Source organism: Apteryx mantelli, chromosome 7 (assembly GCF_036417845.1).
Source record: "Apteryx mantelli isolate bAptMan1 chromosome 7, bAptMan1.hap1, whole genome shotgun sequence".
In the NCBI taxonomy this organism is placed as follows: domain Eukaryota; kingdom Metazoa; phylum Chordata; class Aves; order Apterygiformes; family Apterygidae; genus Apteryx; species Apteryx mantelli.
The window spans coordinates 17,393,448-17,419,432 of record NC_089984.1 but is presented as its reverse complement, the minus strand read 5'-3'; the positions used below and the strand labels follow the sequence as shown (position 1 = coordinate 17,419,432).

At 37.5% G+C, this 25,985-nt stretch overlaps 2 long non-coding RNA genes across 4 annotated transcripts in view; one reads left to right on the top strand and one right to left on the bottom strand.

Moving 5' to 3' along the window:
- Positions 1-25,985, top strand: part of LOC106498927 (uncharacterized) — a 292,560-nt gene that overhangs the window by 149,249 nt on the left and 117,326 nt on the right. Inside the window, exons 4-6 of one of the 2 annotated variants that reach the window (XR_010884643.1) lie at positions 6,209-6,293; positions 8,049-8,185; positions 25,296-25,357. This is a non-coding gene — a long non-coding RNA (uncharacterized lncRNA). Of the gene's footprint in view, positions 1-6,208; positions 6,294-8,048; positions 8,186-25,295; positions 25,358-25,985 lie in introns of those variants that run through there. The other variant, XR_001295072.2, reaches the window with a different exon arrangement.
- LOC106498928 (uncharacterized) overlaps positions 1-25,985 on the bottom strand; it is a 55,703-nt gene that overhangs the window by 28,717 nt on the left and 1,001 nt on the right. For both annotated transcript variants that reach the window (XR_010884644.1, XR_001295073.2), the window contains exon 2: positions 5,015-5,135. This is a non-coding gene — a long non-coding RNA (uncharacterized lncRNA). The remainder of the gene's footprint in view (positions 1-5,014; positions 5,136-25,985) is intronic.

Sequence of the window (25,985 nt, the reverse complement as noted above, 5' to 3'; positions counted from 1 at the left end):
GAGGATGTCCTGAACATAGGAGCATGTCCCATTTATTTAATGCTGGAACAGCTCCTCTTAGCATCGCTCCCTAGGCTCTCATGCCTAGAGTTGTACCCAAAAGAAAAGGGAGGGCCAGATTTTTCCTGATGGATGAACAAGCCTTGACTACTGGCGTGGTCCTTTAAGGCCAGAAGCAAGCTGGCCTGGTAATGCTGCCCTAAGGTTGAGCTCTTTATGATGGGGTCTGCTCAGCAGCTGGATAGGTCAAGATGGGAAACAGCAGAAGGTTTAAGGCTCCTTTCCTAGTCTTTTTATGATCCCAGCTTACCTTAAGTTTATGCCCATTATAGGCAGCAATGATGCTTTTCTGTTTGTTAGTTATGTTCCGAAGCTGCACTTAACTAGATCTGTGGACTCATTCAATTTGTAACAAAATAAGCTCAGCTCCCAATTACCCAGCACACTGTTTGTTTTTATTTAACTACATCATTTTTCATTGTGCTGCAGGGTATATTTTGCAAATTATGTCACTTCTAGTTACTCTCTTGAGTCTGACTGATGTTAGAGCACTGACCTGAGATAGAAAGTCAAATACTAAAAAGCAAAATAACATTTGGTTCATCACTGCTAGACTCGAAAAAGATATCTGCAACTATTCCATTAGCCCTGAGCCCAGAGGGTTTGGTGGAGATGTGGGATTATGCTGAATATTAGGCAGAAGTGCAGAAAGCTTAATGAGTGATTTTGTTGTTTAGTTCATTTTGTCACAGCTCTGCTAGAATTCTTTAGAAAACTCGAATCTTCACTTTGTAAGGGCCTAATGTCATTAAGCACTTCACAGGGGAATACAAAGAAAACTTGACGATTTTTCTCCTTCATTTTCTTTCCCTGGAGGTGTATTTTTTTGCAGGCAATAGAGAAGATGAAATACATGAATAAGCATAGCAAAGTATGCACCTAGCAATGCATAAGTTCTGCAAATGTGCATGTTGCTTGACTGGTGATGCAAGGAGAGAGATGTGTCTTGCTGCCTTTCCTCCCATTCCTTGACTACAAAAAGGCAAGATGCTGTGCAGCCTGAATTTCATACCTAGATTATAATAATGGTTGAAAAATATTCTGATCAAAAGCTACACTGTCATTAGAAATATTAAGACTACCTTAAGGAGACTTCAGCTGCTGCAGAGATCAGAAAGGAAATTTCACTCACTATATAAAATTGTTGAAAGTGTTTGATGTATTATGAGGTGTTTGGCCTCTGCAGGAGACAAGCTTCTGGACTGGAAGGACAAAAGAAAGAGCAGTGTGACAGTTCCTATATTTGCACAGTGTAGTGGATTCCTGCGTAACAAGAGGAATCCGCTTGTTTACTGGAGAACATGATAGATTATAAATTCCATGAATCTCTAACTTGTATTAAATTATTAAAGAAGCAGATACAGGGTAGGTACCTAAGTATAAGAATCCCCACCAATCAATCATAACTTTTCAAACCAGAAGTTCAATAAGAATCACCAAACGTGAATCAAAATCACTCACAAAGATATAAGGGTCTTTCACTGAACAATTTTGTCAAATCATTATGTAAAATGGGAGTAGTATAAAGCTGAAGATGAAGCCATGAGGCATAGCACAAGTGGATGAGCTACCACTGTGGAGAGTAGAGATGAAAAAGCTGCATGTTTTTAATTTGGGGTGGGTAAGAGTTATGTGGTTTATAAGGGGAAGGGGAGATCAAAGACGAGTATGTCAGGTGGCCCCAGAGGGACTTGTAAATTATACCAGGGATTGAAGTAATATGTGAGATGCTTTTAATTTCCTGTGCTACTAGTAGAAAAGAGTTTTTGAATTTTGCTTACCAGAGTTGATAGAGAAGTAGCTAACAGTTATTTTATGAAAAAAGAAAGCAGAAAAAGTGGCTAATTTTCAGAAGTTTTCTTTGGGATGATGCATGGAACTCTTTTGGTTAAGTTTTGTGAAGATATATTTCTGGTGTATGAGCAAAATGCTTCAGGATTCTTTGAGATGAAAGACTATCTATGTAAATGCAAGATATTAATTAATGGGCTCATGCATTTAATTTCCTAGAATACATATGATTCCTGACAAATGAGTTTGTCACAGCTCATGTAACCGTTTCTTTTGGATTTCCCCTATAGACTTAAGAATTCAGTGGTTGGAGTATATGTTTTTGTTGAAGGATAAAAATGAAATCTACGTTCATCTTCATTGACTTTCTGAATTTATATTTAGTTGAGTTATTAAAAAATGTGTGTATATATATATATATATAAAGAATTTGAGGCTATCATAATCAATATAATGACTGTACTTGCTATAAACTGTTACAACCATTTGCCTTTTAAAATAGTAATTGGAGCAGCAGAGAAATTCAGCCAAAGTTTTCTTGGAATCAATTTGCAGAAGTATTATACTAGGTGTTGACAGAGATGCTAGCCTTCTCTGTATCTGTGAATATTTTCATTTTCTGTTTTTTCAGCTTGTTTATATTTACTTATATTGACTTTCACTGAAAGTTAAGAATCCATTTGGGAAAACAAAAAATCCAGTAAGCCTTTTTTCTCTCTTCTAATATGTGAATAGGAGCTAGATGTCAGAGGATGAGATTTAGTATTTCTAAATTCCTGGAAGTACGAAAATTCTACGTTTAGATCACTTAGTGCAGAAAAATACTTCCTTTATTTTATAAACTAATTTTCAGTGCAAACACATCTTAATACTTAGTTTTCTTATGAACCAGACCTATTTAATTTTTAACACAATTTCAAAATGCTTATTTTAAGCAGATTCCAATTTCCATGCTAGCACAGTTGATACATATCAACTTTTAAAAAATCATTTTCTAATATTGAAAAGTGAATTTCTCATTTATTTTTAACTTTATAAAACTAAAAATTAGAGATCAAGGAAATGTAGACATATACAACTGCTAAAATAAATAATTTATTTGCCTGCTTCTATGTAGCAGAAGGAAATACCAAATTTCATCACCCAAAAGAATCAACCTTTCTTTAGACAAATGACTAAAATGTACAAATAAAAATCAAATTAATTTTGATTATTTAGATTAAAGTTTTTGCTGTCAATTTAATTACAGTTAAAAATCAGTGATTTAAGTTACTTCAATTTCAGTCAGTCTGCTGTAAATAGAAGTCAAGGACTGATCTGTTTTTACATAGAAAAAATGTCAACAGTGTTTATCTGATATTAGAGTGAATAGGTAGGGGAAAGCACTTAAACCTGTCATATTTCAATATAAAATATTCTGATAGAACATCAGATACAGAATTATAGACTTGTATTTACTATCTTTAAAAAAACTTGCATTCTGAAAGCACAATCATTAAAAATAATCTGCAGTCCTGGAAATTTACAGTTAGTACTGTTTATGTAAATACTGTGCAAGAAAAAAAGCCAGCTCTCTAGGCCTGCCGTCAGGAACGCACAACATATTGCTCTGAAGAGAATAGCTGCTAGGAGAATCGATGCAAATGTAGTTTCCTTTCTCAATAGAAAGCTCCCGAACAGGGTTCAGCTGAAGGTCAAATATTTTGTTGTGTTGAAATACAATATGGTTACACTATGCTACATTTGGAGGTTATAGATTCATCACCTTAGGCAGAAGATGCGTAACTACTTGGCTGACTGGCATGTGAACATGTTGGCTTGACTCCTTTTGTCTGGCATTCAGGATTTCTGTATTTCCTCATTTGGGGCTGAGCCTGAATGGTCTTGGTTATAGCATCTCCACCTTTTGTTTTCACTGTTAGTCTTTTCTGGAGATAGGTAATAAGTCAAATCCCTTTAAAGAGTATTAGTTATATAGATGCATATTAAAATGCACCTAAATTAAAATACACAACCTTTAATTGCACGTTGTTCTGATCCAGGTGAATTCTTTTGCCATAGCGTGACCTTCTTCCTCTCACACCACAGTCTGCAGCTGCTTCAGGGAAAGCAATGGAGCTAGACCAGCAAGAAACTGATGCCAAACTTTGACTAGCAATGCACAGTTAGACAGGCATATATCAAGAGATCCTGACTTGATCGATCAATAAGCCAGCATTAAATAGATTTTACTTTGGTTTTCCATAGGAAAAGGACTTAGCTATCCATATTGCTTGTGTCTGGGTGCTTGTGATCCCCCAACGATTTTTAAACTCCTTGTCTGATTCCAAACCAAATCTGAAAGAAAAGTGAGGCTCTCCAAGTTAACTACTGTCCCGTAAACCCTGAAAGGAGGTAGCCAGGGAAAGGAGGACCCCAGAAGTGCTCCAAATGGAAAGGCTGCTGCGTGGGCTCACAAAACCTCCCGAGGAGAGTGATCTTGTAAAATGCCCCCGTGATAGCTTGAGCTTATTCCTCTGCAATGCTGGAGTCCATCGACATGACGCACTTGTGTGCAGCACATCAGGTGTCGTTAGCTTAAATGCTCGGAGAGCACTTCTCCTGGTATCTGAAGTGACTTTTCAGGATGGCGACGTGGTTCCAGAAGCAGGGAGGGACCAGGGCAGACCAGAGTTTGGAAAGTCCTGCTCTGAGACAAACTTTGCATCCTCTGTCTAAAAGACTGTTTTTCTGTATGCATATCAGTCATAAAAATTGATTTGAAAATGTGAGGAGTAGGCTTCATTCACTCTGGGAAATGCTGTACATTTCTGGGAATTGATCTGTAATTTTAATCTGTGATATGACAATGTATGAAGGGAATACGTACTTTCCTGGCTAATATATATGATTGTATAATTACTGATGGGGCAACAGTACTGAGCTGATTCCCATTACAAGCAAGAAATATATAGCAAAGATGATGCTGTCAAGTTCCAAGGGAGCCCGAGTAAAGAAATGTCAAATACTTCAATGCTGGAGATACTAGCAGCCAGATAAAGAAAAAGAAAACCTCACTAGAAAATGACAAATTGAAGGTGCCATTAATAAACTGTAAATGCTTCCTCATAGAGAAAATCAGTGGCTGAAAGGAAGTCGGAAAGCGGGAAAGGTGGCACAGCACCTGGCAGCTGGGGTGGGCCGGGGGCGCGGGCGGCCCCCGGCTGCCTCGCTCCCCTCCGGCGGCCACCCGTGCTCCTTGTGCCACCCCAGATCTACGCTGCGGCGAGGCAAGTCTGTTTAAACTATAACATAAAAAAGAAAAAAAAAGACAGTATTGATTACGTTTTGATCCAAAAATTGGCAATATTACATAAGCTGTCTTTTTGAAAACAAGGGTTTTGTAAATCATTTGTTTTTATGGAAAAACAGTGAAAATATTTGCGCATGACAGGAATTGGCCTGAACTGAAATGGCCCCGAGAGCGGCTGTTAGAGAGAGCCAAACGACGGCGCCCTGTTACCCCTTGTGTCGGCGGAGGTGGGTTTCACAGAGACTTCGTGCAGAAATTGTTGACAAAGTTACTGGTGTTTAAACACATCAGTATAAAGAGATCTTTTCAAAATACTGTTAAATGAGAGGTATAAAAGTAACATTTAAGGAAGTTAAAATTATTCTTTAACAAAAAATAGATTTTCTTAGAAACTGATTAGCAGATAGGCTAAGCCAGAAGCAAGCCTGGTTAGAGGTAAGTCTATTTTTGAAACCTTTGGATCCTGACAGATGGAAGTTTGTGAAGTATAAACTGAGGGAAATGTCATAGCACATGTAGTCACGTACCACACCAGCCAAACGAGAGGGAGATGTATACAAGCACAACAGCAGCAACGACAAGGGCCTTGCTTTTGAGACCAGGCCTAATGGGTTGTAGCACCTTAACTTTAGTGAGTGTGTGTGTGTGGGGGGGGGGGGGGCCTAAAATGGAGGCTTCGTCCAAACGGAGCCATTAAAAGACTTCATAGGAAGCGGGGAACACACTGGATTTATGCAGTTTGACAAGACTGCACTTTGGATAGTTGTACCAAGATACAGCTAAACCACTAAAAGCTCCTTCTGGAGCTCAGTTACAGAAGTTTTTAAATTTGTGGTATTTGATGCTTTATTCTACATTTGTACCAGAACAAGGTAATTAATGTGAAAATGTAATTGTATATATGTTTGTAAAATCAAAATCACAATTTAGTCTGGCTAAAATGATGGCAATTTTTATTTAATTTTCTGCAGTTGTTGCTGCATCTGTTCTTAGTTGTTTGATGAGAAATTTCATTTCTACTTATATATGTTTTTGAGTGTTTATTTGCCTTGAACTTGATTTCAGGTTTCTTAGTAGGAAAGCGGATTAAAACTTTTACACAGTAACGTTATCCAAATCTGGCTGCAAATCAGGTGCCTACAGTATAAAGGTAATTTATTTTGCTTTCTTTTATAGCAATCTAGCAATCCTTACAACTCATCTGTAACCGTATTTGTGTATTATATAAACATCACGCACATTGAATAGCTCAAAGAAATCCCAAAGAAAATTTAGAGGTTTGTTCCAGAACTGCTTTTAACCACAGTAGTCTTGCCAGGTTTTTTGTTGTTGAAATATTTAAAAAAATTAACTCTTTAATGTTTATTGTAAAAGTAAAGCTGTTATAGATTTAGCATTTCTGAAACATTCTCCAGTTTTCTAAGTCCCATGAAGAGCTGTAATTTTTAACATCTCTGATAAACTCGTGTAGTAATCGTTTAGATTCTTTAAGCTTAGTGTTTTAAATCAAGCTGATTAGTGGTGAATACAGTATTTTATGACAGGAAAAGTTCCTTTTTAAATTCTCTTTAATTCCTCTTTTAATTCTTACATACTTTAGTAGATGCTTAGCCTGACCATAAAAAACCCTTTTACCCAAAATTTTACTCAAATAGCTAGAGGCTCAGCATTTTGCCTGACTGTAAACGACACATTCATATCATGTCAGTACAGGTGTAGTTTTATTACACTGGCTTTGGCGAGGAACACAGACTAGACATTCGCACCTCTCCCTGCCCCCAGACATTCATTTCTGTGCTGCTGCTCATTGCCTTTTCGTTTGCACCAGTACAACAGCTTTTGAGAATAAACTGCAAACCAGATGGCTACAAGGGTGCTGGTTTAAAAAAACAACCAAACAAAACTCCCAACCCTCTGCAGAATAAAAAGAGATTGACTTTAAATAAAGATTGTTTCAGCGTGCGGTGCTGTGCTGGCAACACAGGAGGACGTGACCAGTGATGCAGGGCTCATTAGCTGTAGCAGAATAGATCACAAAGGGCATTTTTCTTACCTTTTTTTCTTTTCTCCCTCAAATTTAGTACATTGTCAAAATCTGAGATTTTTCTTGTTGATTGGGAAGAGAATTTAAACTTCATGCCATTATGACTTTAGCATATAATATTTTTTATATACACCCTGTACGACTAAATGTATATAAGCATAGTGATAAGGACAATGAAAGCAGCTGAAAGCAGCTCCTGGTACAGAAATGAAGGAAATGAACTGAATTCGAGTATCACTGGGTTAGGTGAAACCTTTACTAAGAGTTGCTTAAATAAGTCAGGGACATAAAAGAAGTCATTTTTCTGAATTATCTTTCCAAACTGGGACTAATTATTTTTTATTGACCTGAAAGTTTGAAACTGCAATATTAAAGTGTCAAACCTGAGTCTAAAGCCATGAGGTAACAGCTGAATTATAAATCCTTTGGAAGAAAAATAGGAAAAATATTAATTAAACAGAGATTAAAAACATAATTATGTATTTTATTAATTGCACTTTACAGATGTCCTTGCAGGAAAATCCAGAGGGCGTTCCTCAACAGTTCAAAAAAATCAAAATGCTAGGATATTTTTGTTAGTGCATTTCATCTCATTTGAATTTGTAGCATCATTGGTATCAAAAAGTGGGTACACCTTTATAATTAAATGACTCTTCATTACATGTTCTTTGCAAGTCTGACTAAAATAAATTCAGTTGGCATAAATGTGGCTGTTGGATCTGAGTTCCTGCCTTTGGTAGGAGGCAGAGCACAGCTCAGCAAAGGTTAACAAATGAAAGATTTATTGATAAGCTTTGTACCCAGAGAATGAATAGATCAATTTTGTTGGTAAGTTTTACATAGCTTTTTTGTTTCATTCAGATCCTGATATGAAGTCAACTGTGGCCATCATAACAGCAATAGGCTGGAAGGCCTAGAGCAGATAGATCACTTCATGGAGGTATGAGATACTGTAATGCGACTTCTGGCGTAGCTGCATACGTCCTATGTGGCCTTTGGTAAGTCACTTATCTTCTCTGTATCTTAGTAGCAGTTATAATTCTCCCTATCTCAAAGGACTTCCCTAAGTAGATACGAAGGAGATGAGAATATAATTGCATACATAGAAATGTCTGATAATGACTTACTAGTGTGGATTGTTGTTGTTGATCATGTACTAATTAACTGTAAAAATACTGTATTTTATTTCTGCTATTTTGGGGGTTATTTTCTGCTATCATCTTATTCCCGTACCATTTTCCTCAAGTGTCTCTCTCTCTCTCAGGGATACTTTTAGGAATAGGCAAAGTAGTCCCTTGCCTGCAGCAGCAGACTGCCTACCTTGTGTGTGACAAGCGCATAGGGTTCAGCCAGTACTCAGCTCAGAGGGCAGATCTCCTGCTCCCTTTCCTCCTTGAGGAGGAGCTGAGCTATGGGTGGTAGCACTTCCTGCTAGGTAGACAGTTATCCCTGTCCCTCACTCTTGCCTCCCTTCTCCCTTGCAGCCAAAGGGTTAACCCCATTTCACTTCTGCTCTGCAGGAGAGCCAGCTGTGGGCTAGTCCTCCCCCTCCTTGTTTATCCAGCAGCCCAGAGCATGAGAAGAGAAAGTAGGGGCAGTGGGGCTGGGTGGAGGAGGAGGAGGGGAGGGGGAGAAGGGGCTTGCTGAACAATAGTAGAGTCCTCAGTCAAGGTGGAAAGGCTGATTGTGGGTTCCTGGAGAGAGGAACGGGGGGTGAAGAACCCACTGTTCTGCCCAAAGTTCACCTAGCTTGACAGAAGGCTCACATCTGGCTCTCAGAGCTATTGGATAACCAGAGTTGGGTTTTTTTCCTGAACATAGATTGTAATCTCAGTAGCAGATATTTTCTCAGTGCAACTTAATTTGTGATTTAATGCTTAAAGTTCTGCCCAAACAATTTCGTTTTTTACCAACTGCTTTGAAAAATAGTGTACAATTATATATACACAAAATAGTGTACAAAGATTCATTTTGAGATTAAAGAAAAGGTTCATTGTTTTGCCCTTTTTAAAGTCTGGTTATAGATTTGTAGTTAGAGGAGAGCTTTGTGATGCTTTTTATCATTGTTTTATTCACCTTTATTTTATCTAAGTGACCAGTTAAAAAGCATCTCAGCCATTGTAGTTCATGTCCAAAAGCTGTTATCATATAACAACTGCTTTTGTTGTTTTTATAGTGATATGCCACTTAAAGCTTATATGATCTCCTTAAATGACCTTATTGTGCATTCTTATACAATCCTATTTTAAAGAAATTCAGGTACCTACACCTGGAAATAGGCTCGGACTGGGGTTTTCAGAACCATCTAGCAGTCCAGCTCCCACCAAAATCAGTGGCAATCAGGCTGCTGGTAAATCTCACTAGGTTCCTATCTGTCTTTTTAGATACTTTTAAGATCTTGAGGAGGAGGGCCCACATGGTCCCTCTGAAATCCTAGGGAAAGCCAGAACACAGAGTTGTCTGTTGAATGACGTTGGTGAAATAGGAATGACTGGAAAGTTGAAGTTCATAGCTTGATTGAGAGATCAGGCAGAAAAGAAAGGGATTCAAATAGCAACTGAATTTCCGAGAGAAAAAAAAAAAGAAGAAATGTGGATGTGAAGGTCCTTAGCTTTGTTTCTCTTTCGCTGTATTTATCTACTGGTTCTTCCTCAGCTTGGGCATTAACAACAGTGGCGTCCTGTGTGTATTCTCTGGACAAGGCTACATGTGGTATGCCCGTCTGCACCATGACAAGTAAAAAGACTAGCAATGCTCTGGTCTCAGACTTAAAAGCTGTACAGGAAGGTTACCTATGGTAGGTATTTCCCATACCTGCCATCTTTCTCTCCTTGGAATGATAAATTGATACTATTTCAAATAGAAAATTTGCACTCTCAAAGATGCTTTCAGTGTACTGGCAGTTCAGGAGTTAATTTAAAGCCCAGCACTGGCAGGTGAAGGCTGGAGTAGAGAGACAGCAGCTCATGCCTGAAAGCCTGGTCAGAAGTTAAACTAGTGCACTCTATAAAAGTAGCTCTCTGGTAGTTAAAAGCAAGTCTCTTGTGCAGCAGAATGAAACACCTTGTAACTGAAAAGCAAGGTTGTTAGTAGCTTGAGTTAAAAACTTCTCTGTTTGTGTTGTAACAACCTGTGTTGCTCCTTTTGGTTATAACCTGGAAGCTCTAAACTTGAGGATAAGAGTTGCAGCAGAGAACTCTTGCTGACAGACTTTTGCTTCTTTCGAGCTGCTTTAAGCTACTTTGGCAAACTGTCATTTTGCTTTGCTACAGCTTCACACAGCAAATAGTTGGAACTTCATTCTTTCCCCAACCCTGTGCTTCTCTCAACATGATTTCTTTTTCTTTTTTGGACGCTTGCCTCCATTTCCAGCTCACTGTAGTAATATTTCACCAGTGTAAAATAGTTTTCTCCTATCCTTTTTATGGCACTAATTGGTGTTTTACCATGCACTTCAGATGAAGTTGAAGCATAAGACACACAAGTCCAGATCCAAAAATGGACTCACATGCCTCTGTTCTGCCTGAGCTGCAGTTAAGGAGCCTAAGAGCTGGAGTGATTTGTGTATAAACTATACCTCATTGCTTAAGTACCTGTTAATCCATAGGCACCTAGTTTTCTTGCCAATAAAATTGCTTTGGTATGTGTTCATGGTGCAATGTAATGCTGTGCAGAACCCTATAGCCATATGAAGTAGTAGTACAGTATCTTGCAAATATACAAGTGTGAGTGCAGAAGCAATCTACCTGTATTAGTGTGGTCCTGAACACAGCAAATGCACAGCAATTTCCTTAAAGCTAGGAGTTTAGCGGTCATGTCCTAGTGGAACAGGATGAGATTTGGAGCACCAAGGAAGGACTGTTACAGCAGTAAATGATGCCTGGTAGCTAAGAATTGTTTCCTAATTGCTCCTTCCCTTCCTCTGCTTTCACACAAATGAGGTGGTGGCCAAGATTAATATACTTCTGCATACTTGGGTGGGTTTCTTGTGGTGTGCGAAAAGAGTCCGTGAGCAGAATGCTACTGCTGAATACTACTGCAGAATTCTACTGCGGTTCACCTCTGCTGGGCAGATGTTGACATTGGTAAGCTCGCACCCCTCTCTGAAACAAGGGAGCACTCCTGATTCCTGGGATAATTACAAAGTAAGAACGGACCTTTGTGTTATCTCTAAGCTAAAATCAAATACCAGTGGACAGAGCCGCTCCTAAGCAGGCATCTGTGCTGCTACTGTAGTGAGATGTGATAAGTCGCCTACTTACCATTAGTTTACTTCAAGGACGGATACTCTGCACAAGTTTTCTAGGGAATATGACTGCAAACAGAGACTAAAGCAGTAGTTCTGAGTTATAGTTACTGAGATCTCTTCATTGAAACAACAAGCAAAAAATCCAGAATTGATGACCTTGAACACTTCATGAAAAATTAGCTAAAAACAATGCAGAGAAGTTCTTGATCTTGGGAGGATACCTTGCAGTTTTCAGGTCAGACTCCTTTTGTTAACCAAGGTTGTAGGATGAGCTAAACACAAGACTTTTTAATGGAATATGACACAATCCTCTCTGTAGCATTATCACCATCATCTTTCTAAAGCTTTCATTATCCAGTACTAGTGTAATACCAGTGCAATGTAAATATATGTATGTATATTTACATAGATATTTTAAAAGGACCTTGTTCAAAGCTCACTCCTGCTTTCTTAAGCAGATCTGGTTGAAAGCTGATGAAAACAAAACACAAATTTGCAACTCCAAGCCTAATATGACTTTGCTTGAAGTATATTGAAAACATAAATGTGTATCATTGATGTATCTGTGTTGAGAAGATTATCAAAAAAAAAAAAAGAAAGAAAAAGAAAAAAGCAATTACTCCATATAGTTGTGTGCCTTGTCTTTAGTGAATTATGGAGATTCTTCTGCCTGAAATCTGAGCCTTCTCATGGTCTAAGGTATCTGTGATCCATGAAAAGAAAGAACTGAAAAAAATAAGACCATAGTAAAAGGCTTGTGTTTTGTATGGAGCATCCAAAGCAGTCTCAACTGTTCCTGGCTTTGATGGCTGGCCAAGTGCAAGTGCAATTGGAGCCATTTGGCTCATGTGATTTATATGCTGTCCTAACACCTCCAGCTGCTGTTGCCAAAGGAAGAGGGGTGAGACAGGGAAACAGAAAGGATTTAGAACTTGATTAAACCAAAAATAATGATCTGAAGCTGTTTTTAAAAATTATTATTTCAAAGGGATGGAAAAGAGAATAGGAATGGACAATATCTTTTGGGTATGTGTAGCTGGAGTTATGGTCGACTGAACAGTGTAATAGGGTTGATGCATTAAGAGACGTCATGCAGTTTAGCAGGTCTATCATAAATCAGCATGGATGGTCATGCTGCAAAGCAAAACAGATTTAAAATAAAAGAACAGTATAACTGTGATAAAGTGTTAATGAAGTTAGTTTTATTCTGTTTGTCAATTATAACAGTCTCTGTGTGCAAAGAACATGTTGGTCTTTGCCCATTTAGATTATGGGGTTTTTTTAATGCTTGGTTGAAGTAAACCATTTGTCCTTTTGGGTGCTATTCAGCCCCTAGAGATTTTTGCACATGTACTGCATTATAGCTGGTATTAATTTTCATGAGGGAAATTTATAGGCTTTGCATGGGATACTTGTAAACCTGTAACACATCTGCAGGTGTGGCCATTATATCTATTAGCTCAATTTTATTTTCAAGTTTCTCTGGGGATGAGAGTGATCTGCAAACTGCAATAACATATAATATTGTATTGAAATTAATGGTTTCTACATTGTAGTGATTCTCATTTTCTAGTCCCCAAGCTCTGATTCCTCTGCAAGCAAAGCCTTTCACAGATATAAGCATCAGTTCATTGACATACTTAAGAATGTGCTTAATTTTAAACATGTGAATTGTTCCCCAGATACATCATAAAAAGGGCACCGATAGCAGAACTTCACATTTCATGCAGTATTTAGCAAATACAGATAAAGAACACAAGTGTACTGAAAGTCAGTTTTTTTTCAAAAGTGTGGTTGCTAGCTCATAGTGTTATTAAAAGCAGCAGTGTAAGAATGAAAGCTTGTACACAATGGGAACAGGATTAGCCTTAAAGCTTATAGTCTTTATAGGAAAATGAGAGCCACAAGGGCATTTTAAAGGACTGTCTCACTCTATTGTACATGAATGTGTTTCCTCACTTGATTATCACAGGTAAAGACAGCTAAAACAGTAGCTGGAAAAATAGTTGTGGCAGCAAAAGCCAGATTACTAAGACATCTACATCTAAACTGTTTGACTGTATTCAGTGGCATGAGTTACAAATGCTCTAGAGTGAAGTCATTCACAAGCCGTAATTGTTAAATCAGAGGTTGACCTGAAATTTTTCAGCCTAGTCAAACTGTGAAAAACAACAATGAAATCAAGTTGGCAAAAATCAAATACGTGCTTAAAAAAATCAAGGTACAATGGCTTCCCTAACTTTGGACTATTTGAAAAAGAGAAAATACCTGAGAATATTTATTATTATTATTATTATTATTATTTAAGTTACTGTTGTCTCTCTCTGCTTTAGAAGAAATTCCTAACCTTCTTTTTTTCCTGAACTCTGGAAAAGTGCAAGCATCATCTTATTTTCATCAGTTGCTTTGGGAATAGGGACAAGTAATGATATAGACTGGAGGCCACCACACTAGAATCTTTATAGTTTGCTTCTAGTTCACGTTATTGTAATCACATTTTTGAAATCTGAGTTACAGCAGAGGACAAATATATTCCAAGTGACCTGAAAAAGATGAGAGCAATTGGGTTGTATGCCACAAAATGAAACTTCATGAAAACTTGTACACAAGTTACATATTTTATTTACATATGAGTTAGAGATTTTTATAAATGAGCATACTTCTGACTCAGGATGATTAACTGTCTTTTTAAAATTATCAGAATATGACTTCCAAGTGAAAATGGATAACTTAAGCCTTGTCCTTTGGTTCATCAGTGCTATTAGCAGGGCTGATGTACATATATATGGTTAGAAAGATGAACAGGCACTCTCAGTCTGGAATATGATCTGCACTTCCTTCCAAGTTTAAAAAGATCACTAAAGATATCAAGAAAATACACTAGAGGAGAAAAAATACACGAGGATTTGGAGAACAAGTCACGAGCAAAGTGTCCAGTCAGCCCAAATATAAGAAGAAAAACACAGGTTTTAGTGGATGATTTTCTTACAAAGTAAGTCAAAGGTAAAAAAAAATTGGTAGATCACTAAGAGAGAATAATTGGGATTGGAATAAACTGTCAACAGTGGAGTTTCCAGGGCTTTTCATCTCTGACTGTGAATTAAATAAGATGTTACCAGAAAAAAAATACAACAAGGAGTTATCCTAACTAAATAGTTCCTCCTTGTGATGATTTTTCTAGCACTAGGAGAAATTTTCAGATTAGTGGCCAGATCTTTACATGGTATAAAATGTGTGTAGTTCTTGTAGTTCGTGTAGTTCAATAGAACTCCATGGACCTGTTCTGAAGTTCTGCTTCTCCTTGTGCTTACACATTTAGCTCCTGGGTCTAGCTCTGTGTATCTTTTTTAGCTCTTACTTAGCTCAGTCATGAAAACAGCCATCTGTTAGCAGTCTTACAGAGCGAACCGCATTTTCTCACCAAAGGAGGAAGTAATATATAAGTATATAGACTTGACGTGTTCCTTTCCTCTCTACGTTATCTACTGTTGAGCAGGGAATTAGTACAATAGATTTCTAAAAGAAGCTAAAATAGTTTCTAGCTCACATCACAAATATTTTTATCAGACCTGAGTATAGCCAGCAAACATATTCCAGAAGACTTTAGTCTTAACCAGACACGCTGCACACTACATAACTCAGACATTTGCACTTTACACCAAATATGATCTGATCATAAAAAATTCATAGCATAATTTTCACTCCTACATTTTAGAGCTGAGATTTGCAGAGATGATGGCACTTTGTTCCAGGAGGGGGAAGCTAATACCTAAGTCTAAAAGGGTATGAGATCATGAATGGAGGCAGTAATATATACATATGAAAAGCAGTAATATATACATACTCCTGTTGAGAACTGTTCGGACTGTAAGAAATTTTTATGAATTCTTTAAGGGCTGGTCAACCTATTCAGTTTATTTGTAGTCAAACACTGGAATAGATCATGCTACCAGGACATCTGCTGAATAAACTGAGCCATCTGCTAAAAAGCTGATGGCACAATATACAACACAATGTTTGTAATCTCTACAATGTCAGGATAACTAGTTTCTCATTTCTATAAAAATGTAATTAGAGAAAGTGTGTTGCAGTCGCAATGCGAAGTTTCCACCCTTCTTCTGCCTTCTCAGCACTCCTGGTGGAGAATGAAATAGAGTAGACATTGCCCATAACACCAAAATATAAGATCTAAGTAGACGATGGAGAAGAATAAGGGTTGGGAGGAATGGTCCTCCTGCCTCTCTGGAATGCAGTTCTGCAACCAGCTTTAGCTCTGCTGGGTGGAATTTGAGGAAAATAATGAACTGAAGCTCACATGCAATATTGTGCTTGTCTAGGTGTTAGTTCTCTTTTTCCTTCAGCAAACAGTCATGAATGAGGAATAAATACCCAGCTATTAAGCTAGCTATCTAGCTAGCTACCAGCTTGTAGAAGTCTATGCTGAACTGGCTGTCACCTGGCTAAAGTAACTTCACATTTGAAGGGAATTTATATGTAAATTTTAGCAGTTTGGATTTATCTTTAATGTGGTTCAAAATTAGCTACTTTTCTCAAATGTGCCACTTTTAGGGAGGCCTACTGCATGCTTTCAAAACCAAAATGCGTGTACCACCACAAGACTTTTTTGTTCTAAGTGTTCTTAGAGCACTGTATTAATGGTTTTGTCACTGTCTGTTCTTAGTTTGATATTTATTATTCCATGAAAGTAAATGGAGAGATGTGGATTGATATGCACTGGAGATCTGGCTTTTATACTCTCAATAACTTCATTTACTTTTTCTCCTGTCCTCATCCTCAAAATGACATAAAGTAGGAGAAGCATAAAAGTGAAGCAGATTAAAGGACATCTATATGATACATATAGAACTGTCTTTCTCCCTGCAGGTTCTGACCACAGAGGTCAGATTCTGATCTGAACTCCAATGAAGGTTGATTGGCAAATCTGCAAATGTCTAGGTTTAGCATTCCCACGCAGGCCTGTGGGATGGATTTTGTGGACTCACTCTAATATTATACTACTCCTCAGCAGTGTAAATTAGCCTGTGTTGAGCTGTGTGCTGCTGTAGGTAGATTGCTTCCAGTGCCCAAGTTAGCTCATGAGAGATATGTTTGTGATTCACCATGGTCTCAGGTGTAGATGCATTTCAAGTTCTTCATCCTAACTATCGTAGTGTGGACCAGATCATGCTCAACAGTAAAGAGAAGGAATGGCTTACTAATTGTTTCACCTTTTAAAAACTTACATTTTTCTATTTGTAACTGCAATCTGTCCATGATGTTAGTGCAAAAATGCATTTATGGCTCAAACTGATTTAGTATGTGAACCCATTTTTAACAATGATGTCAAAACCATTCCACTTGAAAAGTAAACCTACTGTTGTCTTTATGTTTACATAGCCAGAGATAGCAGAGCTCTAGGAGGTTTCACTGAGAACAATTCATCTGAACAATCATTATTCAGATGATATATTTTACACATTGTGTGTGGCTTGTAGAGTACACCTGCCTGTCTTGCCTTTGATTGGAGCCAATGTTATTCAGCCCTTTCCTAGAAAGCCCTTTTCTATCCTCAACCTATTACCATGCTGCCTTTGTAAAAATACAGAATTGGCTTGGACTTTATGCTGATCCTGAACTATGCTTGCCCAGGGTGCATCGTGTGTGTCTGTATGGGTGGACAAAACATATGCTATAAATTTTGTACCTACCTTTCTTCTCTTTTACCCCTGTAATGTACTCTAGACTGCCCTCATACCTGTTCTGTAGTTAAACATCATAATGCTTGCTTGAGAATGATATTTAGAATGGACATTGCCAAAGCAGAGAATATAATCTTCCAGAGCCTTTGCAGTATAAACTGATTGTGCCTCCAGAGAGAGCCTGGCTGGAAATGTTAGGTCTTTAGATAACTGGCTTGCGGGATTCCTCATGTTTAGGATATTCCTCACTGCAACTTTAAGGCATGTGACCCAACAAATTCTTGATATCTTCACATCTCTGACGGTTTGTCTCAGTTACTTCAGTGAGCAAAATTACTCAAGTAGATAAGGACTCAGGTTTCAGCCTTTGTGCATGACATTGTGTTAGTGCAGCGTGGACAGCCAATTAACTTTAACACATCATTGTGTTAATACTTTTCTATCATATGTAACGCTATTTCAAAACTCTATTTATTATAGTTTCAGTCCACTTTATATCTAATTTATTGTGATCAGTTGGATGAATGGGTGGCTCAAAGAATGCAGCATGACTTAGAAGCAAGAGATAGATTTTAATAGATATAGTTTAGGCACAAAATTTAAGCTATATAAGGTCATGCATTCCTCTGCTATTAATGTAGTTGTTCTTAGCTTTTTTTAATATTAAGCATTTTTATTTTTCTTTAAACAAAATTATGCAGTATTCTTGCCAAGCCTTCACATATAAGAGGTCTGGTTTTTATACTTTTATATATATTACCTTACACATATCTGCAAATTTTCTTTTCTGTATGTATGCAATCACTTAAAATCAAATAACTACCTTTCTACTCTAGTTGCAAAATCAGTACAGTGTTTAAGCATTTACTCATCTCTAAACATGTAAATAATCCCATTGAGTGTAAGCACACTGAACAAATGCCAAATGTGCTTTTGTGATTTCAGCAGAATTTCTGTTTAAAACTAGGCTGGAATAATTTTTTACTACAGTTGAATCCATGGTGTTTTCCTCAATTTTATAAATATCAATGACATCTCAAATTCTTTTGTCACTGTTCTTTTTTTTTCACCTAATTTTTTGGCACTGAGGCAGTGAACCTTCTCTCTCATATAAAGTGGGAACATACCTTTCTGGAGGGCTTTGTTTTCTCTTTTTCCGCTTGTAGATTATTGTGCATGTCTCCTAGCAGTTTTTACCTTGCACAGTCCAGCTGTTTCAGACTTCAGAATTCTGAAATCCCATGGAGGAGCTCTAGCTTTTAAACAAGTGCCAGCATGAGCAAGCCTAAAGTATGTCTACCATAGAGCTGAGTCCTCAAATGGTAGCCAGGCAGCTGGCATTTAGGCTGACAATGATCGAAAGACACTGCTCCTGAATTGGTGAAGTCTGCCAAGATTAAAATATTTCTTGCAGTCTGGCTCTGCCATTAAGGCGGTTCTCCACATGTTTTAATGCTAGGGTTAAGCTAGGTCTCTTGCATGTTACATTGAAGCATGTTTTAGCCAGAGAAAACAGGCTCTCTAAAGCCATCAGAATAATGGGGTGATTTTAAAATCTCCCTTGGGTTTAATAAAAGGTGGTAATTTTGGTGAAATTTCTCTGATAGGCCCTTCTGTTAATGCTTATCTAGTTAATGTATCTTCCAAATGGCCTGAACCAGAGTGTTTGTGATATTAAGAAGACTTTGTCATGTAGCTCCACAGATGGTTTTTCTGCACCTTTTTTATTATGAGTTGGGGTTAGAATTTCACAGCTATGTTCAGGGGTATTCGGTATTCTCTGTACATGTAGCTATTGAGTTCCCCAGGGGAGGGAGGTAAAACAGATTTTTAAGAGAAGCTTGTTGAAATGAATATGGCTGTTACTGCAAATGCCAGCTGATTCTCATCCTCTTTAATATGGTGTTCCATGAACAATATGCATTTTGAATGCCTAATAGTAGATGCAATACAGAACAGGTTACCATCAAAGCAAACAGTGTGTTGAAGTGCTCCAGATGTAGATGAAATGTGTATTTTCAGTGAATGTGTATTTTCCTGAAGGAGTGAGAGAAAATATCTTCCAGTGGTGCAAGTAAGCATAGTTCCATTGATTTCAGTGTCAATTTAAAGATTGCAGGCACTTTAGGACTTGGCCTTGTAGTCAAAGCCTAGCTTCTAGAATTACTTCAGATTCACTGCAAATGGGAATTTTGCTCAGGCCGAGGCTAAAATATTGATAGGGAGTCTCTTGTGAGTAAGGTTTCTCTTAGGGATTTTGTTTCTTTCAGTTTTTGGTTCATTTGGGAACAGGCAGGAGATTTTTTTTTTTTTTCCTGTAGCCTGGTATTTAAGCTCCTGCATGAAACTTTGATCGACAGTATTAAAAGACAAAGCAAAGTAGTCAAACTTTTTGAGAAACATAGAAGTTGTTTCAGTGAAAAATTTAGGTCAGTATTTCAGTGGACAGTTCTACAAGTTCTTTCACATTAATTTTTATTCACTTATCTAAACTGCAGTAAAACACTTCTTTTGATATATGTGACTATTCTTCAAAAAAACATTATTGGCTTTTCCTTCTGAAGCTTGCTCTCTCCATTGGCCAAAACCACCTGACCCCTAAGGCACAAACCTGACTTGATACAAAAATTGTTGGTTGGTTTCCTTTTTTCAGGAAGCGTTGCGAGTAGTGTAGCAGTTAAGTACCATATATTGCTGGTCAGAGGGCTACACAGTCAGGGCCTGACTATACATGGTCTAGAAAGCAAATAGCCTTAACTATTCCTGTCTTGACATATTAAATACCACCCAACCAGTTTTGTATTGCTAGTTGGCCACCTAGTCAGTTCATGTGTTTGATGTACAAATGTACAGTACTTGGTGTCCTCAGCATGTGTTCATCTCTCTCGCCCGGTGTAGAAATTCTGGCTTGCAAATAACCCTTTGAGCTGGGTACAATGTGTGTGGTGTTCTTTAAATCTGGTTAGGTCCTGATGACTTACAGTTCTTGTTTTCTTTACTCTGACAAAACAAGCATTTTTTAGCCCGATTTAGAGCCCTGCCAGCATTTTAATAACTTGCCAGTTCTTACTTATACTTGTTTACAATTAATTAGGTGTAAGCCAAGAATCAGAATCAGTTGATGTGTTGAAAGTATCATATAACTGTGTTCTGCCGAACTGGCTCATACAGGAGTTTGGGAACACTTTCAGAGCGTGGATTACGTTTCGGTAAAGAATGTTTCACCTTCTCTCTCATTTCCACTTACAAGAACTGTTACTCTTCCCATTTTTTGAGTACAAAATGAGCTTCAGCAGCTATTTTTTTAAGAGAAAAGAAGCATGTAATATAAAAGCATTGCACAAGTAATATGCTTGTGTATGTGTGTTTTCATGCATAAGTTTCCTTTCTTTTGATAACTAGCAACAGGAGTTACAGCAGAGGTTCTAACACAGCACCAGTTCTGCTCTTTAGAAGGTTTCCATTGCCTATATTTGACTTTTCGTGATGCCTTCTGCAACTAGTCAACTCTGGGATTCACTAACAATGAATGTGGCCTAAAAACCTATTCCCATTAAAAAAAAATTCTTATTTTCCTGCTGCTGTGATTTGCTTTATATGCTTGCCACAGTATTAGAGACATGTATTAGGAAGTATAGTTGAGGTTTTGTCATGTTTGACAATTCATACAAAAGGACTGGAAACAGTTCTGTTGGTAGACAGAGATGCAGGTGTAGCCTTTTGCAATAGAGCTGTGAAAGCTTTGAAAGGGCCTGGCTTTAATTAAGCTCTTAGAAGTTTTGAAGAGCTCTGATTTCCGTTTGTTTCAAATTGTCAGCAGATCACAACTTTATTTCTGAGCTGCTTGCTCTCTCGGCATGCACAGAGGAAATCACAACATTCCGCCACCCCTATAATTTTGTTCAGTGTCCTGCCGATTCCTTCTCTGTGCTGGATTGGTACCGTCCAGGCAGTAGTGTAGTTAGAGGCTATGTAGCAAATTCCACTGACTTCATTTCACACTACCTGAGGATGGAGACTTACAAAATATATCAGAAAATATGCATTCCACCCTCTCAGGAAAGCATCAGTATTTTTGTGGAGAACGTTAGAATATTTGTGGGTGTATGCAGAGAGAGAAATTTTGTATTTACTCCATAGTTTATGTATAAGTGAAGGGAATTCTGTCACCATATGGCTATATTTTTTCAGTGCATAGATAATGAATAAATGCTCATTCGAGCTTTGGGCATCTTACCACAAATTGAAATTCTCTAATGAAATGTGTGACTGTGACTATCAATGTGTTCTCGCAAACATCCACAGTGATAAAATGCCCTCCATAGTAAATGTTTGAAAAGCGACGCTGCCTCTCCAGAAATCCCCAAAACACTGCATCATCAATATGAAATTGCTTTTATTTTTAAATGTGTGCTTTTGTCATAAATAGAGAAAAATGGGGAGAAAAACTGGGGAGACCAGCACTTATAATAATGGTACTGTGTACTACAGATTAACTTAAGCTTTACAATAGAGGTGTTTGCTCTTTCACTGCTTTCTGTAAGTTGTGCTTCCAAAGACCTGGCTTATAATTGTGTCTGTTTCCCCATCCCCTGTTGTCAAAATGATAACATGAAATACAGCTGAACGACCTGATTTCTTAGGACATGCTGACCTGCTTCATTGTTCAATCTTTAGCCATGAGCAGCTTCAAGTGGCAGTCCTCTGGGGAGCTCTCTGGAAACGTGCAGAAACCACATTCTGTGGATGCAGTCAATGTAAGGAGAAGAAACATCACTGAATTCCAAGGTTATTAATTTGGTCCTAAAGAATAAAAGGATTCTGAGTCTTGTAATGTTCTGTGTTGTATTCTGCATGGCAGGAAATCGTTACAGTTAAGAAAACATTTAAACTGGGCCAGATCTTCTGCTGATATAGACTGCCTACTAGCTAATTATTTTGGCTCTATGATATTTATGATATAACTGAAAAATATTAGGAAAAAAACCTTTCAGTGTGACATGACCTGAAAGCTCAAAGCTGAAGATAATTTCATTTGAAGAAGTCTGTGCTCAAGAAAAAAAAAATCTAAATTTCATTCACTTGATAGGAAATTACATTGTAATGAGTCAGTGGTCTAAAGTAAATCAGTAAAAAACTTACCAAATTGAATTGTACAAGCAAGGGAATTTTGGATTTTATCCTTGATTCTATAGCACTGAAAAAACATCAGAAAAAATCATCACAGAAGTTTAAATGTATTCTTGTATTGGATACCCTAAGTTTTTTCATCATTTGTCCATCTTCGAATAGCCTATGTTCTGCTACGTGAGTATTTCTCATGCTGTCATCTTTGGTCTGCTAATAATGCCTGGAGTCATTACAGATGAATATGTGTGAAAATATTTCTCCCATAATCATGAAATGTCTTTCAAATCAGTGTGACCCCAGTTTACTCTAACAGTAAATACTATAGTACCGGCTAGCTGCTTGGGCTAATCACACAGAGACATGACCAAAAAAATCACTGTTTTAAATATATAAGAAGATAACTTTGTTTTCAAAATCTCAGTCAAGACTGAAAAATCTAAACTGCTGCTAACGTAGCCCCATCTTTCCATACATATGTAGAAAACATTCTTGAGATAGAAATATAAACATTTTGAATGTGACTAGCTGAAAATATTTTGCTGAAGCTGATTTTATACAAATATGTGGTTTTCAACAAACAAATCCCCTTTAAGTGCTAAATATTAGTATAAAACATTGAAGCATTATTATGTTTTCTATCAAGAATGCATTGACTATAATATTTAATAATGGCTTTACATCACAGGGATACAGAAAGCATAAATAACATCTAAAATCAGCAAATGATATTTCTGGTTTCATATGCTTTCTCTATTCAAATTCGTGTTAAATTTGTTGCCTTGCAAAACTCTGCTTACTCCTTCTAAGAGACACCTCTTATTTCATCTTTTCAGATTTTTGTTAAAATTAATTTAGATTTTGCTGTCAAATAGAGATGAAATTTGTTACTATACTGTGCTGTGTAACCAAATTAAATCATTGCTGTAAGTCACAAACACACACGAAAAAAATTTTGTTTCACTATAGATTCATTATAAGCTACGAAGTTGAACATCCAGCAAATCACTTGGAGTCAATTATCTTTATTGATGTTGTTTGACTCTTTGCCAGTGTTGATATTCTCAATCTATTTTGTGTACTTAGATTTACAGAATGCAAAACTGTCCCTCACACATAGTGCTAGCTTAACTCATTTAAAGGGAGAAAGACCCACCCAGAAACTGCCTTCAACTTTTTGGTCTTGCAAGCTGCAGTATCACCTGCAGTTTAAGGCACTGAAATACAGAATATCAGAACTAAGTATATTGTTTAAATTTCTTTGATGGGGTAATCATATTATATCTGGAGCCTGTTTGCTTCAATTTGTGTCTTGGATCTGAGCCCAGCTGCTAACTCATGCCTTGTGAAAACTGTTGTATACAGAATACATTGACAGTTAATACTGCCTCCTTATTCAATATTATTTTTATTATAAATACATTTATATGGATTCACTTCCTTAGCAGAATGAATGCTTTAACTAGTAAATCAGCCAAACTTGTAAGCAATACAGGATGGATTTCCAATATCTCTAAATAGAATTTTTAGAAAATTTTTGTCTAAATTTTTTCACAGATAACAGGGGAAATATTAGTGGAATGTTGTTCATGAATATCTTCCACCAAAATATTTTGCATTTTTCAGTCATTTCTGATCCTGGACTTCTGCTGTTTCTGTCAAAGTCAACAGGAGCAAAATGTGCTAGTCACCTCTGAATGCTAGATATAATTCCTTTTTCACCACGGTGGTGTCATAGTCAGCGCCTTTCTAAGCTGAAAAATATCCCATTGGTTTTGTTCAACTTTCTAGTAAGCTACTAGGGCAAAAATTTGAATTAACCTGTGGTGTGGTATCTTACGGTACTTACGCTGTCCTCACAGTTGTGCCGAGTGCCTGTTAGTAGCGCAGTAACTGCAGTTACGACACCAAGCTAGGAGCCTGCAGACCATGTTCGCTCACCTCCAAAGAGCGGCAGTGTCACGCTCTGCAGTAAGGACCGGCTCCTTCGGCAGGCTCCCGCCTCGCTTCCACGTGTGCTTTGCATGTCTCCCAGCTGGCTGAGCAATGCAGGAGCTTGCACTGACTTGATGGTGCTTCACTATTTTGGATGTTACTTCATAGCTTGGAAAGTTGCATCCAGCCAGTTAACAGACACCTCTTTATTTTTTTCTAGTGAAATTTAAGAAAAGCGGGGGAAATGTGGGACACGGGCAACTTTCCTTACTATCTTACCTTACATCAGTAGAACCTAAATCATTCCAGATCTGGGTGAAGCTGTAAAAGTAAAGACCAGTTGATGACACCTGATTAACAGCTTTCAGCATAATACCTCCAACTAGCTTTATTTCCAATCCTTCCAGACAGCTTTAAATATTGATATAATAATGATTTCAGTCTTCAATAGAAGAAAAAGAAATGAGAGTGCAGAGTGGGTTGCAAGAAGGATGGGAATGGAGAGGAGTGCTGAATGCAAAGCACTGGGAGGGAGGCAGAAGGGCACTAGCTGCTCAGATTTTAAAGGTATGCCATGTTAGACGTAATCTGAAAGTGGGTGGTAGATGTGTAGAGAAAACAAATGTCATTTTTGTGATAGGGCAGATTGCTAACTTCTTTCTGAATGAGTTCTGAATTTGTTTTGCAACATGTTGGTATCAATATATATTTTGGAGAAGAGGCAAAATATAGATCCTGACCCCATGTTGTATATAAGGTTTCTATGGCAGTTTTTGGAAAATTACGAATGCTAGCCCCAGTAGAAAAGCATCACTGAACATGAATGGAACAAAAATAACATGGCATCGTGGAAGCAGGTATCCTGCTTTCAGCACAATAGTTTTGCTGTGTATGTATAAATACAAATTTTACCATCTCTCAGAATTAAGGTGGTATATTTCACAGTATCTAGAGACTTTCACTTTTCCCCAGAGTTATCGCTCTCAAAATCTGAAAGTCTTTAATTGGCTATATAGCTAAATCCCTAGAATATTAATTTTCTGTTTGTTTTTAGTAATTGTTTGCATCTCTTTTGAAGTTTTTTTTTTTCTTTCAAAGGGAGCCTGAATCCACCTATGCACTCCTACTGTGTTAACCCAGGCTTTTTGAAATACTACCAGACTACTAAATTCAGTAAGTGACTGTGTTTCCTGTCTAGGAGTTATGTCAATCAGCTTGAAGTGTGCATTACAAATTACTAAATGAATGCAAATTCATTCACTGTCAGATGACGTTTCTTGTCAGATTAACTTTCCCAGTGTGCGCCTCCCGTGTTGCAGTGATTCATGGTAGTTGCATCTCCTGCACTTTCTTCCCTGATTTTTTCACCAGTTCTTGTGATTTCATTACCTATCTAATGTAAGGTATCAGTTCTTTGATATCTGAGTTCTGTGCCTTGATAATCACTGAAGGAAATTTTGAGTCCAGTGCATTCTCAAGCAGATGATAATGTAAGCACTTAACTGACCACTTTTTCTGTTTAAAATGGTATTCGACCACAAAACTAACAGCTCTAATCCCAAGCAAAACGTGCTTATCCAGAATGAAGGTCAGAAGTACTTCATCCATCTAGGCTCCTACAGAAGCTCTAGTGTCCAGAAAATTTTAATGAAGTTTTATGAAAGTCTTAATGAAATCACTATGACAGAAATAATAATGACATGAGTGTATAATACTGTTTTCCAAATGAATTTAGTATAGATTGTTTTGTATCTTCTTATATACTTCTGTAACTTGCTTCTGAGTGCC